Source organism: Arachis hypogaea, chromosome 12 (genome assembly GCF_003086295.3).
Source record: "Arachis hypogaea cultivar Tifrunner chromosome 12, arahy.Tifrunner.gnm2.J5K5, whole genome shotgun sequence".
In the NCBI taxonomy this organism is placed as follows: Eukaryota; Viridiplantae; Streptophyta; class Magnoliopsida; order Fabales; family Fabaceae; genus Arachis; species Arachis hypogaea.
The window spans coordinates 108,845,648-108,851,647 of record NC_092047.1 but is presented as its reverse complement, the minus strand read 5'-3'; the positions used below and the strand labels follow the sequence as shown (position 1 = coordinate 108,851,647).

At 32.4% G+C, this 6,000-nt stretch overlaps 1 long non-coding RNA gene across 10 annotated transcripts; it reads left to right on the top strand.

Moving 5' to 3' along the window:
* The first annotated feature begins 573 nt into the window (after positions 1 to 573).
* LOC112728171 (uncharacterized) lies at positions 574 to 4,897 on the top strand. Of its 10 annotated transcripts, none has more exons than XR_003166168.3 (12): positions 574 to 912; positions 1,024 to 1,233; positions 1,409 to 1,531; positions 1,898 to 2,065; positions 2,168 to 2,207; positions 2,519 to 2,746; positions 3,137 to 3,203; positions 3,296 to 3,344; positions 3,768 to 3,853; positions 3,944 to 4,066; positions 4,396 to 4,507; positions 4,600 to 4,897. It is a non-coding gene; the product is annotated as an uncharacterized lncRNA (long non-coding RNA). The 10 variants fall into 10 exon arrangements; XR_011868880.1 differs by having other exon boundaries at positions 2,354 to 2,746; positions 4,603 to 4,897; XR_003166167.3 differs by having other exon boundaries at positions 2,354 to 2,746.
* Positions 4,898 to 6,000: the final 1,103 nt, after the last annotated feature.

The following is a 6,000-nucleotide window of genomic DNA, read 5'->3' as shown; positions in this document are numbered from 1 at the left end:
TGACAAAAATAATATGATTTAACTGATTATGTGTGGTAATTTAATTGGTTGAAATAAAATATTTTTAAAAAAAGATATTTTGAACAACTTTATGTGAGTGACCTCCATTAATTAATCACTTAAATGAAGTAAAATGTTAAGGGTTAGAAATATAATTATTCATGTCTATTTTTATTAGTTTAAATTTTTAGAAGAAATAATTTCATAATATAGTATTAGAATTTTTTATGACCTAAAGATTTAAACACTACAAGATTCTTATTAATTGGTGGAGGTTTTATAGTGGAGATTTTTCAAAACCTCCCCAACATCATCTATTTGTGACCATTTATAAAATTTCTAAAAATAAAAATTCTAACATTGTATAGTTAAAACACCCACACATTTTAGGCCCAAACAAACATTCAAATCCCATACTAAAGATGCAAACTAGGGCTAACTTCGAGTAAGATGGAGAGTGAGTAAGACCTAATCGAAACCCTAAATTACAGCCGTCCACTACAAGATTTCTATTTAATTATGGAATTTTTTTTATGGAGATTTTTTAAAACCTCCCCAATCTATTTTATTTGTGGCATCATCTAAAACTCCCATTAATTATTGTTAGTTAAAATTTAAAAATTTCAAGTTTAAAATCGTCCAAAATCCAAATCAATGTTTATGTGAGATCTGAAACCCTAGATCTATTACCACCACATTCATCTCTTCTCCATTATCACCATCAAGCTCGCTCTAGTGTTCGAGATCAGAGAGAGAGAGAGAGTAAGCTCTAGTGTTCGAGATCAGAGAGAGAGAGTAAGCTCGTCTACACGCCATAGCTTTCGAGATAAGAGAGAGTGAGTTCGTAGTCACCGTCGGAGCCTCCATCAAGCTTATCTGTCGACGCGTTTGATTTTCTCCTCAATCACCTAAGTTCAATTTCTGTTTGTTCATTTTTTTTTCTTTTTCATTGTTATTTATTTAACTCAGTTTGGATATTCAATTGTTTTTCACTTTTTCTCTACATTTTTCATGCATATATAGCGTGGTTGGAATTTGTTATGAAGAAAGATCGCAGCGGTGGTAGTGCGGCGGCGGTGATAGTGCAACAGCAATGGCGGCGGTGGAGCAAAGAATGGTTCTTCATAGAGCGCAACAGGTGAAGAAGAGTAGACATGGACCGAGGTCGCAAAGCTCAGCGTATCGCGGCGTCACCTTCTATCGAAGGATCGGACGATGTGAATCGCATATTTGGTTAGCAATCAATAATTCAATTATAACTTTCTTGTTGAGTTTTATTTCTCCATTTTGATCATTTTATAATTGATGCTATTTTTATTTTATTTTATTCTTCCTTTTTCCCCTGATTCAACAACTCCATGCTCTGATTCATGATTATTGATTAATTATGCTCTTGATTCAACAACAGCATGATGGATTCTTCCCTTTTCTTGGAAATTGATACTTTTCTCAACAACAATAGCACAGATTAGAGACCATTGGAGCAAAGCAAAGGCTGTTGATATTTGATAAGTACAACAATGACCATCAGGTTAGTAAGTAGAACCATTTTCATTCATTTTATTTTTCCAATTCTTGTTTTCTCTATTTTATTGTATAAGTTGATTATAACATCTTTGCTCATGTCAAGGTTAATGCACTGTCTAACTAACCTTGTTGTTGCAGTTTCTGAAGATGATGGTAATTCATGATGCAGTTTGCTTTAAGTTCAGTAGCAGGATTGATTTAAGACACTGAAGCTTTTGTTTGCAATTGTTTAAACAGAGCATTCTAATTAGTTTGCACTAGTCACTTTTAAGAGATAGTAGTTGGAAAAGCTGTTCCAGTTTGGTACTGCTAGCATCCAAATTTTGATTATTCATTTCTTCAAGTTCATCTGATTCCTGTTTCTTGTCAGATATAATGTGTAACAGGTACAATATGCTTGATCAAGGTTTTGTTAAGGAATCGATGTTTTCATTTTGGCTGAACCGTAACCCAGAGGAAGAGAATGGGGGCGAACTTGTTTTTGGACTACAAGGGAAAGCACACTTATGTGCCTGTGTCAAGAAAAAGATATTGGGAGGTTAATCATTAAATATAGTCTTTTTTCTTAAAAATTACAATGCATTTTTTATTTCCCTTCTTTTTTTTACTAACTTTTATCTTTTTTTTTTCTTTGCAAAAGTTTGATATGGGAGATATACTTATTGGAGACAAAAGAACTGGTATGTGAAGACCAAAAAAATTAGTATAATTCTGCTAGTTTTTCTTATGACATGATCGTAAATGGTTTATGATTTCAGTTCTAATTTACTGATATGATCACATTGCTATCCAAGAATTTGTGCTGATAGCTGTTCAGCTATTGCAGACTTAGGGACTTCTTTGTTGGCAGGTCCAACAGTATGAATGAAATAAGTACTCTAACCATGATTGCTAGTTTGTTCTTTAATTCCTTGAAGATTGATTTTGTATAAATATGTTGTATTCTGAAGTGTTTTCCACAATCTGAATAATTTGTCTGTTTTGGCCACAGAAATTGCCGATGGAATAATGAAAGAGGGCTCCGTTGTTGAAGCAGTTGACTTGCCTATGTTGTATTCATGTGCTTTGACTAAACTGCTAATAATGTTAAAATATTTCACTATTTCAGTGTGATCCAGTTTTGTGCGACAGCATTTGCCTACTATGATCAAGCAGCTACAGCACAGGAAATATTTGGCCACGCCTTGGAGTCTCTGCGTGGAATTAAATATTTGTACAAGTGAGTAGAGCTGGATTTTTTTTCACTTTCCTGTATCCTTTTAAGGGCAAATGTGGAACCTTTTAATAGTTTGCAAATATATACCGCATAGTAAGATGGTCTACTTTTTTTCTTGTACTATAACAACAACAAAGCCTTATCCTACTAGGTTTTTAATATTCACACACCTAAAATATATTGGATTAGTGTTCAAAGTAAATATTTGATTTAGTGTTTACCATTTAATGGCTACATTTTGTGTTGCATCAATAACTTATATGATATTCATATTAGGAATGTTATTTTCACTATTATTGTTGAAGAGTTAATATGAATATTTACTTGTATTATTTTTTCCTTTGTCTATACTTTGCTTATATATAACCTGACAAAATGGCTGCTACATAACAGGTACAACGTATTTCAGATCGCATTTGTTGTATTGGCTGGATTGACATTTGTGTATTATCTTATCTTTGTAAGTTTGTGACTTGAAAATCTTTCCTTCCTCTCTTTTATTCTTGTTAATATTGGTGATGCTGAATGGTTTTTGAATTTGGAAAATGTCAGGGATGGAGAAGAAGAAAGCCTAGTGGCAGGTTCCAATTGTCTTCATAAGGTAATGGTCTAAAGAGTATAGAACAGTGTCTTCTGAAGGGATCCCATTGTACAATCATTATCACATCATATATCATTTAGAATGGTTTTAAGTATTCGGATGTGTTATGGCCTAGTTTTGTTTATGATTTATCTTGAATACTAATATAGAGTTAGGCTGAAACATAATGTTAGAAGTCTATTATATCCTGTTTTGTTTTAAATATGTTAGAAGTCTATTATAACTTTGTAGTTTATTATGTTAGAAGTCCCATATATATTTTTAAGTCTGTATTTTTGTAAGTTGTCAGGTCTCAGGCACCACTTGATAGTGGCATGTTGCTAGCTGCATATTTGCTGAAATTGAATATTTTTATTCTTTAAAATATATTAAAGCTCTATTTTTGAATGATTGGAACTGATATAACTGTATTGACGGAAATAGGAGAAAAAGAAGGCAAGTATTATGCCATAGATGTCCCATTCAAGGATGGAATAGATGACCCTAGCTTTAGTCGACTTTTCAATACTGTAAGTCCAACTCCCTCTCACTTTGTCTCTGTGCATTATTTCTTACTTGATTCCATTTAATCTGAAACTTTGAAAATTTTTATACTATAGATCATCTCTAAAGTAGTGGAAACATATCAACCCGGTGCAATAGTTCTCCAGTGTGGAGCTTATTCACTTGTTGGAGATCGCCTAAGCTGCTTCAATCTCTCTATTGATGGTACATATCTCCCGGTAATTTTACTTTCTTTCACATGACTCCTCCGAATATTATTAGTATCTGACAAAAGAAGAAATATCATTTACAAGAAGAGAAGGATATTACATAGATATTTGAGGACCAGGTATCCTCAATAAAATAAATGAATAAATATAAATTCATTAAAACGATAGAAGCAAAGCTCTCCAGTTTCTTTGTAATTCTCTGGTTAATTTGTGTGACATGCAATAGAACACTTAAATGCAAACAATTACAAGGTGTTAGATTGGAAAAATATTTATTTAGAAGTTCTTTTGCACATTGTAATGGATTTTTGCATTTTTAAATCTGATGATGGCCTCAGGTTGCTTGAAATGTATTTGGATCCACAAGATGGTAAGGAGCCCATGTTTAATGCTGCTATTCGCCTTCTCCACAATCATGGAGAATCATTGGAACCTTTGCAAGTTTTATAGGTATTATATCACTCTATCTTCTCCTGAATACTAAAGCATTTTCAATTATACTACAATTGTGAATATTTTGTAACCTGCATCATTGGGCACAGAAGACAGATTAATTAAAGAAGCAGTTAATCACTCATGAGAATTGATGGTTGTTTTCCACCCTTCCCAGCCACGTTCCTCTTCCCTATTTTCTTAGAAAGTGGCCTGGGTAGCGGCATTAGGTGGCTGCACGGTATGCATATAGAAAATCAAAATTTTCAATGAATACACAATTGAAGCCTTGAACCTGACTTGTAAGGAAGGCTTATAAAGTACTTGATTTTCCATTTTGTACCTTATACTCAGAACATTGTATTTCTTGCTGCTTAATAAATGAGAGGTTATTAATTCTCTTTGAAATCTCATTTGATAATTGATACATCTGGAGCATTCTTCATGTTTAATTTCTAAGTTTTATATATATATATTAAGTTGTAGATTCTATGATCATGAATGTTTGAATCAAATTCTTTTGTTCTTGGGCTGTATTACCGATCTAGATGGGGGTGTCTCTCTGAATTGTCAAGATTTAATTTTTAAATTTTGATATCAAAAAATAAATTTTTAATTTGAGAATATGTAAATAAGATGAGATTAATGAATGATTTGAAATTAAAAATAAATAAATAATTATAAAATTTGTGGAGGTTTGAAAATCTCACAAAATAGTTAATTTTTGTTAAATTAAAAAATCAATTTGTGGGGGTTTTAAACCGTCACAAAAGTGATTTAAAACTGTCACAAAAGTATAATATAAAACCCCCACTAAACACATTTAAAACCTCCATTAAATAGATCGTGGAGGTTTTTAAAAACCCCCACAAAAGACCTCGTGGCACCTCAAATTTTGGGAGTTTTGGAAACCCTCACAAACCATTTGGTGGGGGTTATAAACCTCCACAAATAAATAAAAATCTTGTAGTGGTCGTTGTCGTCACTGCCACCACCACCGCTACAGTCATTCATCTCCTTACTACTAGCGCTAATGCCACCATGTACTTCGACAATCTCTTTTTTCGTTGTCTCTTCTGTCGATGCATCTCCTCAGGTCGCGACACGGTAACTTTTGAATTTTTCTTCTATGTTCTTTTGTACATTCCTATGAAAACCTTTTTTTATTGTTACTTTTGTAATCTCTTCCACGTTAATTTAGTTTGATTGATTACTTCTCTGATTTCATATTTGACTTGTTACTTTTGCTATTATTAATTTAATTTTTTTAAAAAAATAGTATCATGCCACTATATATTACTGCATCCATCTAAACTATATATTTATAAGTTACATAATCTCAAAATATGTAAAGACCATTTTTTTTTTCTCGAAACTCAATGACTTTAAGGGGCAACCAAAATTAATTTATGGTTTTGATTATATTGTTAATTTATGACTCCTAACAAAGCGAGGGGACACCCTTAAGGCGATTTAAAAGGACATGAATTAAGTAACAAATATATCAATTC